Below are 13,164 nucleotides of genomic sequence, written 5' to 3'. Positions count from 1 at the left end.
CCCTAAGATATGTATTCAAATGTTTTTTTCTTTCATATGATTGTTTCTAACACATCTATAAGATTATTTCTTTGTTGTTTTGCATGTCCCTCCCCCACGGTGTTACCCCTGTTTTCACTGTATTTGATGTCGGTATAATTTGGGGAGAGTAAGGGGAAAAGCAAATCGTTTAGATAGGGACACAGGTGGACCCATTGCAACAATGAAATATACAAGTCGTTATGTCGAAAACGAACTTTACAACTTTAGTGGGGAGGGGAGAGGGGAGGATTGGGTGGGAGGGGGGAAGGATGGGAAGGGATGGGAAGGAGAAACAGAGGCGGCTACAACGCTTGATAAGGAATGTACTCATTATCTTGCCCATGTAATTGTAACCCCTCTGTACAGCATTTTCACAATAAAAAATTAGAATGTTAAAAAAAGAATAACATTGCCCCATTTGTTAGGAAATGGAAAGACTTGGAAAAAATTATATTAAGTGAAGTAAGGCAGGCCCAAAGAAACATAGGTCCCATGATTTCCCTTATTTGCAATAACTAGTATATGTCTGAGACAAGCAGAAACGGTCAGATAAGTTGATATTAGGTGAAATGAACCCCGAGATAAGGACTCAAATGGATTTTCTTTCTTGCTGTTGTTTCTTGCTGGGAGGGCAGGGATGGTAAGGAGAAACAAAGGAGGAGCCAACAATGCTTGCTAAGAAATGTACTCATTACCTTGATCATGTAATTGTAACCACTCTGTACAGTATTTTCAGAATAAAAAACATAATAAAAATATGTACAATAAAAGATAAATAAAAAATAAAAACACGGTGCTCACAAGTAACCAGGGGCCCTTAGATTTTTTTTTCATGCCCAGAGAAATGCATTCACACTCCCCTGACAATCAAAGGGAAAAGGGAAATTAGAGTTTATTTCAAATGCTACATTGTTTTCCTAAAAGTTTATAATATACTGTCTTTTCCAAAATCTGAAAGGCAAGTTCAGACAAGACCAAAATCTCTGCTTTCTGAAGGAGGATTGAGATTGTCTTTCAAGCAAGTTAATTTGCGTTCAGTTCAATTTCAAAATAATTTATTGAGCATTCATGGTCCTGTATAAAAATGATTTTATACACCATGAAGTGTTTGAGACCAATGGGGTAAATGGCACATGTGATTTTATTGTATTCTAGTGAATGAGATGGTTGAAGAATCCAAGAAAGCTTTAGGAAAGTAGATGTAGGTAGAAGACCTGTCTGGCAACTGTTGGATTTGTTACTTGAGCTAAATTTGAATAATGAAAGTTACAAAAAAAACTGAAAGGATAAGCATTCCAGATAACCAAGAAGAAATATAATCCCTGGAGCACTAACCAGGACAGAAGGAGGGCATTTATTAATCATTGGGCAGGTCCAATCATTAATAATAATAAATTTAAATTTTGATTAGTACACATGGTTTGCCAGGTAACTTTTATAGGTGCTTCATTTTCTTTTTTTGGGGGGAGGGGAGGTCCAGTCGTTGGGCTTGAACTCTGGGCCTGGGCTCTGTCCCTCAGCTCTTCATCTCAAGGCTAGCACTCTACTACTTGAGCCACAGCACCACTTCCGGCTTTTTTTTCTGCTTATGTGGTGCTGAGGAATCGAACCCAGGGCCTCAGGCATGCAAGGCAAGCGCTCTACCACTGAGCCACCTTCCCAGCCCCAGGTGCTTCATTTTCTTAACAATCACAACAATCCTGTGGGTAAGTACTATAAACCTGTCAACTTAGTGAATTAGAGGAGAAAAAGTTAAATTCACACATAGTATGCAGCAAATCCAATATTTGTAACTATAGAAGTATGAATTCAGAGATGCTACTTACAAACATAATACTAAACAATGACATCTACCTATTTGCCAGACTGTAATGTATGTGGCCAAGAGTGGTAGAAATACCAGCAGTTTCTGTTGAAGAGCTTGATCTTTAACTGGGTAAGAGGCTCCTTTGAAAAGCTTAAGTTGAAGAGTATTGTGGTCAACATGCAATGATACCACTTTGGTGGCTGTGTATATGAGTGTTTGTGGGGCAGGGGGTGAGAAAGGAAATGAGCTAGACGTTAATCCAGAGAGACTGGCACTGCTCCAAGAAAAGGATGGCAAGAGAGTGTGGGAAGGCTACGAACAGTAGATGAGTGATAGTCAGGAATTCAAAGAACAGATCATGATCATCTTTTGATACATGGAAATAGGATATAATGAAAAGAGAACATAAATAATTCCCAATAATAAGTCTGAACGACTTTGGAGGATAGTGAATCTCTAAAATAGACAAATTGCAATGAGAGCAAAGGATGATTAAATACGTTGAAATAGAGCTGCATGTGGAAAATCCAAATAGTGACAACAAGCAGAAGAAATAGTTAAGTAATTTCTCTGTGTTTTCTGTGCAAAGCTTTGCCTTTGAAGTGAATTATTTGCTATCAGTGCAATTCCAAATGTCAGAAAATTGTTTCCTGGTTCTCTCTGTCTGCTGTGATATTAGTTTCGGCCACATGATGGAGCCATAGGTTCACTTTTCCTTACACTAGTTTTTTGAAGAACGTTTATTTAAATAAAACTGAGACGGAAACAATGCTTGATAAGAAATGTACTCATTACCTTACTTATGTAACTGTAACCCCTCTGTATACTATTTTTACAACAAAAAACTTAAAAAGTGAGATAGAATAATAACAGTTAGAATATTCCTCTGAAAAAATAGGTAAAAATTAGCACAAAAGTAATTCTTCAAATATGTTAGAAACAATAGCAAGAAAGAAAAAACATTTGAGTCCTTATCTTGGGGTGCATTTCACCTAACATCAACTTATCTGACTGTTTCTGCTTGTCTCAGACATATACTAGTTATGGCAAATAAGGGAAACCATGGGACCTATGTATCTTTGGGCCTGGCTTACTTCACTTAATATAATTTTTTCCAAGTCTTTCCATTTCTTAACAAATGGGGCAATGTCATTGTTTCTGATGGAGGCATAGAATTCCATTGTGTGTGTATATATATATATATATATATATATATACACCACATTTTCTTGATCCATTCATCTACTGAGGGGCATCTGGGTGGGTAGGGGGTGGGGAGATGGGAAGGGATGGTAAGTGAAAACAGAGGAGGCAACAATGCTTGATAAGAAATGTACTCATTACCTTGCTCATGTAATTGTAACCCCTCTGTATGGTATTTTCACAATAAAAAATAATTCTTCACAGATTATTTTTACACAAAATTTGAGATTTCCAAAAGGATTAATCAAGGACCTTGTTTTGACATTTTTTTAATGACTCTGAAAAGCATAAATATGTTACTACTCAAGAACAGGGTATTTGCTCGTAACTGTATTACAGACTTTATAAAGTTGAATTACGATTTTAACCTATTTAGAATAAATTCAATAAATATAAATAAAATAAATTGCAATCACTCACAGACAGGTATATATCGAACTACATTTTGTTGGTTTGCATGTGTGTGTTTGGAGTTGCTACAAATTTTAATATGCATTACCAAAACAGTCTGTGGCCTTTGACCATAAAATTGAATAATGATGGCAACTGGTATTGATTGAGCACTTTACAATTTGCTGTCCCTTCACATGCTTTATATCGTGTGTTTTTGGAAGGCCAATTCCAGAGAAAATTGAATGACCTAACAGACTCTGCAAGAAAGACAGAATAAATCGTTATCTCCCTTTACTTACACGTTTGTACAAGCAGTACAAAGTTCTTTAACGATGTTCTTCTGTTAGATGTTCTAAGTATGATATGAGGCTTTTAAATGATTGCAGCAAAAGACGCAGGTTGCTTTCAGTATAGCTAGGGTATAAAGAGTGACTTTGACGATTCAAATCTTAAATTTAGCAGTCCTTTCCCTACAGCAAAAGCCTGTCCCCACTTTTCTCACTAGGTGGCGCAATGCCACTGCGATGCCCTCATAGGCATAAGTTTCCTGTTCTCCAGGCACTGAGTCCTTGAAGTTCTGATCATGCATTTTTATGTTAAAGCGTTGTTTGGAGAGAGCCTCGGCAGAAACGCACTTATTATTCCCTTTCTTTGTCCGTTTGTGGAATTGTTGTTTTGTTTTGTTTATTTTTCTTTTGAGACAGGGTCTTATGTAGCCCAATAGCACACGTTAGCCTTGAACTTCCTACCTCAGCCTCCCAATTGCTGAAAGTTCTGATGTTGCAGATGTGAACCACCATTCTTGGGTAATTAATTAATTTGCTGGTTTGCTGGTGGCACTGGAGTTTGCACCTGCTACCTAAGTACATATTCTATCACTTAGGCCACAGCCACAGCCTTTTCATGGGTGGGAGTGGAATGGAGACTTGTGTTTTTGCCAGGGCCAGCCACGGATTGTGATCCTCCAGTACATGGCTCAGAGTAGCGAGGATTACGGGTTTACCACCTTATCCATTTTCTTGGTTTAGAAGTGAAAGAGGTGATGATAACTATACTAAAACAGTGAAATAAAATGTGCTTGGTGGGAAGAGACCACCATGCTGAACAGTCCCTCCTCACCTAAGACAAGTCTAGAGAGGGCAGCCGTTGTTAGAGTCCCCTAAATACTCATTTAAAACCTTGGTCCCAGTACAGTAGCATTGCTCTGAGTCAAACATGAGTGAATGCTCTAACCTCAGCCGTTGATCAACATGGCTGGACCAACACCTGAGTGGACCCTTAGGAGATAGTAGAGCTGCCAGAAATAGGACCAACTAGGATTCACACCCTCGAAAGGGTATCCTGTCCCCTGCCCAGTCCCTGCTCCTTCTCTTCTCTCTTTTTCCCCCTTCTATTCTCTTACTGTCTACCATGAGGTGAATAGCCTCCCGCACCACACAACTCCACTCCCCAGGATACTCTGCCCCATCCCAGGCTCAAAGCAACCCTAAACTGACATCTCACAACTGAGGCAAAATAAATCCTTCCTTCTTTGACGGTTTCCTCAGGCATTTTGACACAGTGAAAGAAAGCTAAAAGCAATGAAAAAAGTAAGAGAAATCAAGGACCTGCGACCCAACCAGGAGTCCATTCTCTTTCCCATTCTTCCCACCTTCATGACTGTCTGCCATCGTGTCTGTTCAAATGCCTTCTGAATAATATAATGTATACACATATAATATTATATATTATATGCATATATGTATATAGTATGTAAATAATCCTGGGAAAAATTCTGAACACATATAATTGTTCTGGGACCATTCTAGATGAACACTATGATCACAAAGACATATCATGGGATCACTAAGAACCCAAAGTATTCCAGTGTGTGTGTGTGTGTGTGTGTGTGTGTGTGTGTGTGTGTGTGTGCCAGCACTGCAGTATTGAGGCTTGAATTCAGTGCCTGAGCCTTATCCCTTAACTGTTTCACTCAAGGTTGGCACTCTACCACTTTACCCATAACTTCACTTCTAGATTTTTGCTGGTTGTTTGAACATCTGAGTCTCAAGAACATCCCAGCCCAAGCTGGCTTTGAACCACAATCCTTATACTGGTGTTACATGTATGAACCCCAGTACCTAGCCAGATCCATTCCATTTTGATATCTAAGCTGACAAAATAAATAAATGCTTTTATATTATATCTTCATCCTAGCAATTTTTCCTGTTGCAGAAAAACCTGGCATCGAGAAATCTTTCCTGTAAATAATCTGAGACAGGTGAAGCATATGGAAATATTAAGTCAGTTTATAGTTTTTATGAGACTACCCTATAAGACCAACTTATTTCTTAGGTGTGTGTTTACTGAAAATCCAATAGATTAATATTCTGGCTCTGATTTGAGTTTTTGTAAAATTTGCTGGGAAATACATATTTGAAAGTTAAATATACTAGCACAAACTGCTTAACATTTTCTTGGAAGAAAGGTAAAATTACATGAAAATCTTTTGAAAACTATGTAGCACTCTTCAAATATATTAGCGTGATTGTCGCTGTTATCAAGATTGTGCTGTCTTTAAAACTAGCTTTAAAAGATAAACAGAGTTTGAAAAATGCTTTTATTTTTCAAATAGGAAAATGTGTGCATGATACATTGAAGCTTAGAATTTAGACTAAGGAATAAATGGCCAGAGCTGAGATCTTGGGGAAACACCTAAATATAACTCAATCCATAGATAGATAGATAGATAGATAGATAGATAGATAGATAGATAGATAGATAGATAGACAGACAGATGCATACATACATCATACATACATACATACATACATACATACATACATACATACAGTGTGTGTATTGAGTTACTGATTATTATTATTAATCCAAATTGGCAATAGTTCCATTTCTAAATAAATTTCATGTTGCTAAGGTTTCAATGACTTTATCTGACTCGAATTCATATCCTGAAATTACAACCCTCACCCCAAAGTGATAATATTAGAAAGTATGGCCTTTGAGAAGTGATTGGTTAATGATAATAGACCCTGATGAGTGAAATTAGTGTCCCTTGTAAAATTTTTATTTTTCCCTTCTACTGTATGAGGACACGGCTAGATTTTGCCTTCTGTGAACCATGGAATCTGGTAGATCCTTGATTTTGAATTTCTCCAAGACTAGAAATAAATGTATAGTGTGTTTTATTGTTCGTTATGTTAGTCATGGGACTTGCATTCTAGGCCTGGGTACTGTCCCTGAGATCTTCAGCTCAAGGCACATGCTCTACCACTTGAGCCATAGCACCATTTCTGGTTTTCTGGTCGCTAATTGGAGATCAGAACTCAGAGATGTTCCTGACTGGGCTGGCTTTGAACTTTGATCCTCGTATCAGCCTCCTGAGTAGCTAGGATTATAGGTGTAAGCCACTAATGCCTGGCAATGTCTAGTGTTTATAAGTAAGCCAATTTACAATATTTTGTAATAATAACAGCCTGATGGACTAAAACATACAGCTTAAACTCTTATTTCTTGCATTTTTAAATGCAAAGGAATTTTCCTCAGCTCTATTCTTGCTGTATTAATGTCAGCTCCTATCATTGAAAGTGCATCGTGGAAGATGAATGGAACTACTAGAAAAGTGTTAATCACAATCTAATTTTACATCGCTTTGGTGATAATAGGCTAGCAGAACACTTAAAAGTGATTTGATTTATCTCAAGAAAAAATTACAACTGACAGTTGAAAACTTCAGTTGTGACTTACAGTCATATGAAGACACATATGTATTTATAAATATACCTATTGGCACACATGCATACAGCAAACACACATATATCTCCTATTCTTTATCTTTCTACCTAAACTTTATATATAGTCCAATACATTGGCGACCTTGACTTATTTTAGCAAAGAGCAATGCTAAATTCTTCTATTGTACACAATACTCCTCAGAGACTACTGGGAAGACGGTTTTTGTCTAAAACAGCATGAATACCTCCATACAACATTAGTCTGAGGAGGAAATTACAGAGCTTTTCCCAAAGGAATGTACAACATTTTCCTGTTGATGACCTTGCATTTGCACAGCACACACTCCATTGGCTTTGAATAAATAATTGACTCAATAGGACGCTATTTTCAGAGCACAGTTCTAGAATGTCTTTATGCTCTTGATATCACATTTCTATCCAGAATACAATCAATTTCAATTTAATTACTATCTCTTCAACATTTTTTTGCTATCTACAATAGATACCACTTTTGATGGCCATAAGAATGGAGATTTTAGCCAAAAGTGTAGTTATCATTAATTTCTTTGCTATGTCTGATAAAACTGTGCTCTTTTTTTTTGGTAATGTTACCTATACTATACTAACATGTTATAGCTAGTCATTAGTGAATCTCCATTGGCTACAGTTTCTAGAAGTTTTATACATATATATATATATATATATAATAAACTATGTTTACATTTTTCCCAAATCATCTTCTTTTAACAACAATGTTTATGGTGAGATAAAACCTCTAGCTGTTAACACTCAGAGTTCAGGAACTGATAACTCTTTCTCACCTCAGACAAAGTATCAACAACTGATGCTTCATTGTTTTCTTTTACATCTTGGTTTTTATTACTAGCTGCACACTTGGAAATAACAAAACAATTGCTGCAATTAAAACCTCATTATTTGGTATTCAACTGAACCAAAGCAACTTTTATAGAACAAGGTCCTGAATAACTGTATAAACAAAAGACTTTTTTGGTAAATACCTTTTTTTAATTATTAAGGAAATAATAACAACACACATATATTTAAACCAAGAAATGAAAGCAAAATAAATTTAAAAAGAGGCTATGAGTTGATCTTAAAGATTAAATTTCATATGAACAAATATTTTAATTTGCATACATGCAAATTTAACTAGTTTTGCCACCTTCAGGCCGAGAAAGATGAATAAATATAATTCTTATTTCTACTCTGCCATCTTGGAATTATCTGTAAATCCTTTCCAGTTAATCACACCTATATTTGAACTCTGGTCTCACTTGTAATTATCATGATTTGCTTAAATTTTTTAAGTTTTTCTCAAATTAGAAGGGTAAGTGTATACCTTAAGAAAGCTTAACTACTGTTAAAATGATGCCAGAAAAATAAATAAATTAGCACTGAGCATGCCAGCAAAGTATCTTAAGATTTAGCTGGTGTCATCAAAACTTTAACCATAAAAACTGAGGATGACACTAAGTATTAACCTAGCAGTGGTAAAATACAGTAGATTAAATTAAACTGAATTCGAATTTCTACTAAACATTTTTGTGCATGACTTCCACATGTTAATCTAAGAATGTACATGCTGTAACATGCTCTAACCCCACAGATTTGTATATAGTTCTAAACATGTCCTCTTCTATTCTTTTTCTCTCCCTCCTACTTTGGACCAATGTCCTTTTTATGAGGACATTCTTCCCCTGTTTTAGTATTTTATTTACAATTAGAAATGCATTTCTGAAAATCCAGCTAAATGATGTAAAGAGCTTGATTTGGGAAAAGCTTTCAGACAACAGAACTGGAGTCGCTCTATCCCTATCTGCCATTCTGTTACATATTAGAAGCCATTCGTTTACATAATGTTTTTCTGTCTCATCAGACTGTGAGGTGTTGACACCAAAATACATAGAGTCACCTCTAAATTCCCAACAGCAAATAATAATCTCATGTACCCAGTACACTCCTTTCTTCATCACAAAACTTCCCAGCCTTCGTGTGTTCAGGAGGGTTCAAGAGCAAAAAGTCATCTGCAATAACAGGCCATGATCACTGAGGAACGTGTGCCTGAGCTAACGCGTGTACTGTCCAGTCCTCTGATGTCTAGAAGCTGTTGCCATCCTGAAATAGCTGAGAGCTTGAAAAAAGAAGAAAAGAAAGCAGAAAAGGCATCTAAATACTAATGAAAGCAATTTTGATAAAGACCATGCCTGATGGAGTAGGAGGCCCTGTACTCAGGTCGGAATGTACTGACTTAGTAATATAAATAAAATTAAATTAAAGAATTAATAAATAAGTGATCCTGTTTCCCCTGGCAACCATTAGTCCCTTTTAAGTAGAGCTTCTGGACTATAATCAGGAGTGACTGGGAATCAATAGGAGCAGCTCAGTGGCAGCTTTATAAAGTTTTAGCAGGTAGGCTTGATATGGGATAAATAGCAAAAGGAATGGCCAGCTGAGTCTTTCTGTGAGAACACAACCGACTTTACCCACGTGAATAGACACCAAGGGCTCTCTGTGAAGTGGAAATAAAGTAAACATCAGCACAGGAGGAGCGAGCCTTCAACAACAATCCTTTGTAGCTATAAAATTACTCAGCATCAGCTAAGTTAATTACAGTCATCATGACAAACAGCTGCAGAAAGCCAATGGTCTCAGACAATACTACTGAAGCACTGTGCTGTACACCAGCAGATGAGCATAGCGATACCTCCAAGCTGAGAATGTGAACATGCATTCTGCAAGCAGTCTTTACCCAAATAAAGACTCCATAACAACATAGAAAGAATGATTTGTATAAAAGGAAAATTCACTGTTCTTATAGACAATTAAAAGATTGTGTTCCAACGGCCCAATAAATAAGTGGGCTAAAGACTTAAAGAGAAACTTCTCTGAAGAGGAAAGAAGGCTGGACAATAGACACATGAAGAAATGCTCAACCTCCCTAGCCATAAGAGAAATACAAATCAAAACAACATTGAGATACCACCTCACCCCATTTAAAATGACTATAATCAAGAACTCTAATAAGAACAGATGCTGGAGAGGATATGGCCAGAAGGGAACCCTACTGCATTGTTGGTGGGAGTGTAAACTTGCTCAACCACTTTGGAAAGCAGTATGGAGGTTCCTCAAAAGATTCCACATAGAGCTCCCCTATGACCCAGCAATCCCTCTTTTGGGCACTTACACAAATGATCACAAACAAGACCACACTAAAGCTACCAGCACAACTATATTTATTGCAGCCTTATTTACCATAGCTAAGATATGGAACCAACCCAGATGTCCCTCAGTAGATGAATGGATCAAGAAAATGTGGTATATATACACAATGGAATTCTATGTCTCCATCAGAAAGAATGGTATTGCCCCATTTGTTAGGAAATGGAAAGACTTAGAAAAAATTATATTAAGTGAAGTAAGCCAGGCCCAAAAAAACATAGGTCCCATTGTTTCCTTATTTGCAATAACTAGTATATGTCTGAGACAAGCAGAAACAGATAAGTTGATGTTAGGCGAAATGAACCCCAAGGTAAGTATTCAAATGTTTTTTTCTTTCATGCTATTTTTTCTGACATATTTATAAGATAACTTCTTTGTTGCTTTGTATGTCCCTCCCCCACGATATAACCCCTGTTTTCACTGTATTTGATGTTGGTATAATTTGTGGAGGGGAAGGGGAAAAACAAATCATTTTAAATAGGGATACAGGTGGACCCATTGCAACAATGAGATGTACAAGTCGTTATGTCGAAAACGAACTTTACAACTTTGTGGGGGTGGGGGGGAGATAGGAAGGGATGGGAAGGAGAAAGGGATGGGAAGGAGAAACAAAGGAGGAGGAGGCAACAATACTTAATAAGAAATGTACTCATTATCTTGCCCATGTAATTGTAACTCCTCTGTACAGTATTTTCACAAAAAATAAAGAAGAATTGCATTTGGAAAACAAAAGATTGTGTTCCATATATCGGGAAAATCCAACAGCAAGATCCAATCTTATTGAAACCTTACGTAAGGGGTAGTACTCAGTCATACATTTGAAATGTAAACAAAAAAAATTACCTGGGTATAGCAACTTGAAAACACCTTTTATTGACTTATGCTTAAGTTATTTTTAAAAAACTAAGGTAGCATTTCATAATATTGTGCAAAGTTCAGGGATCAAGGAATCCTTCTTTCTCAGCCTTCCAAATGTTGGCAATATATGTTCACCCTGCCATGTCCAGACTTTCCTCTTTCGAGATTTGGAAATGAAAAGAGAATGACCATATGTCTGGCTTCATAGAAGTGCTTAGAATTTCTATAGATGTGATATTTACATCAATAATGGTCAAAAATCAATACTCCAGCAGGAATTTTTGGTAGAGAGCTGATTAGACTTGTGGGACTCGAGTTGTCATTTTGTATGTCATAACATATGAATTCATGTTCTCTAGATAAGAACATAAAGATATTCATTTGTGTATTTGAAATTATATGTAGACATCACAAGAAGAGAGTGAGTATAGAATGAGAAGACAGAATTTCTAGAATTAAAGTTTATATAATGAGAAATGTTCAGTGAAAGACTAATAAAGAGTGGACATACAGGAGGAAAACCAGAATTTAAGTTTACATAGTAAGAAATATTCACTAAACAACTGAATGAGTGTACATACAGAATGAAAGTGCAGTGTACTCTGTCACAAGAAGAAGATAACTCCCAGGAAAAATAATCTTACATTAATAATCACACCGCTTTCCTGGAACTCCTTTGCTGGTACCCTAATAGGGGTGAGATATAAACCACTAAGGTAATTTATGTGAACTCCATAGCACTTACTGAGTTTATCCTTTAACCATGTAAAATTACACCAGTGTCAACTTACCCATGTAAATTCTGTCTGACCTTGGGAATTCCACAGCTGTGTATCGATCACAGTTAAGAATGTGCTACTTGGCAGATCATGACTGTACACAGTTGTAAGATGGACCTAATTCTTGCCATTATAAAGTGAATATCTTTACTAAACTTTAACCTTGCTGAATCTTTATAATTTGTTAAATATGGCCTTCTAAACTTTAATGCTCACAATTGTGTGTCATTTAATTCTCAAAATTCTACAAGTTTATTACACTGCTATGGATAATAGAGGTCTGATTAAATTTTATTATAGTAGTAAAGGATTTTATCCACAAAATACCCAAATTTTGTGATGATTCTAGCATGTGAAACAAATTATAGTTTCATTTGTCATTTAGATACTTATCTAAATAAAATATTTAGCTAAGATTCTATCAAAAAATTATAAAACAGAGCGCTCACCTTGAGCTGAAGAGCTCAGGGACAGCACCCAAGCCCAGAGTTCAAGCCCCAAGACCAACCAAAAAAAAATACTTGTCAAACATGTTTTATTCATGCATTTGCCTTTTTTTTTGTCAGTAGTGGGGCCTGAACTCTGGGCCTGGGTGCTGTTCCTCAGCACTTCAGCTCAAGGCTAGCGCTCTACCACTTGAACCACAGCGCTACTTCTGGCTTTTTCTGTTTATGTGGTGCTGAAGAATGGAACCCAGGGCTTCATGCATGCAAGGCAAGCACTCTACCACTGAGCCACCTTCCCAGCCCATCCATTTGCTTTTAAATAGACTCTTATGGACCATCTGCCTAATGCCAGACATTGCTCTAGTACTTTATCAGTTTTGTTTTCAGGAACACATCTGTTACCATGGAGTTTGCATGTGATGGAAGGAAGAGAGACCCAAAACAATATATGTAAATGGAATATTATCTGGAATATATAGGTATTACATAATTATACAGAATAATTAGCTATAGAGAATTAGCAAGTGGTCAGAGGATATTAGAAGTTCTTGGAGGAGGGGGATTTTCAGTCAATTAGCTAGGAAAAAGCTTACATAAGGGAAGCAAATACTTAAGTAACATTTGAACTAAAGACTTGCAGGACCCAAGTCTGCATGCAAGATGCAGGTGCAGAATCATTGTGTGCT

General features: G+C 36.7%; 1 protein-coding gene across 1 annotated transcript in view; it reads left to right on the top strand.

The window, feature by feature from the left end:
• The window catches only part of Ralyl (RALY RNA binding protein-like), a 672,761-nt gene that overhangs the window by 427,016 nt on the left and 232,581 nt on the right, over nucleotides 1-13,164 (top strand). The window lies entirely within an intron of this gene.

The sequence above is a fragment of the Dipodomys ordii genome, unplaced genomic scaffold (assembly GCF_000151885.1).
Source record: "Dipodomys ordii isolate 6190 unplaced genomic scaffold, Dord_2.0 Scaffold17, whole genome shotgun sequence".
Classification (NCBI taxonomy): Eukaryota; Metazoa; Chordata; class Mammalia; order Rodentia; family Heteromyidae; genus Dipodomys; species Dipodomys ordii.
This window is presented reverse-complemented; position numbering and strand designations above follow the sequence as displayed.